Here is a 228-nt window from a genome sequence, read left to right as displayed (position 1 = left end):
TAACACAGAAATAAGATACATGTAACACAGAAATAAGATACACGTCACACAGAAATAAGATGCATGTAACACCAGTATGTTTATGACCGTATACATGATAAGTTGTTCGTGTTTGTTATCAGTAATGTCAGCAGTATTCCCAAATTAGCAAGAGCATTTGTTCATTTAATAATCAAATCAGCTATTGAATCATCGTTTAAAGAGTATATCATCATTTCTAGTATTTTA

General features: G+C 30.3%; 1 protein-coding gene across 1 annotated transcript in view; it reads right to left on the bottom strand.

Moving 5' to 3' along the window:
- LOC110440613 (receptor-type tyrosine-protein phosphatase alpha-like) overlaps nucleotides 1-228 on the bottom strand; it is a 51,102-nt gene that overhangs the window by 42,598 nt on the left and 8,276 nt on the right. The gene's annotated exons all lie outside the window — the stretch shown is intronic.

Source organism: Mizuhopecten yessoensis, unplaced genomic scaffold (genome assembly GCF_002113885.1).
Source record: "Mizuhopecten yessoensis strain PY_sf001 unplaced genomic scaffold, ASM211388v2 scaffold11185, whole genome shotgun sequence".
NCBI lineage: Eukaryota > Metazoa > Mollusca > Bivalvia > Pectinida > Pectinidae > Mizuhopecten > Mizuhopecten yessoensis.
The sequence above is the reverse complement of the archived record's forward strand: the minus strand, read 5'-3'. Positions and strand labels throughout refer to the sequence as shown.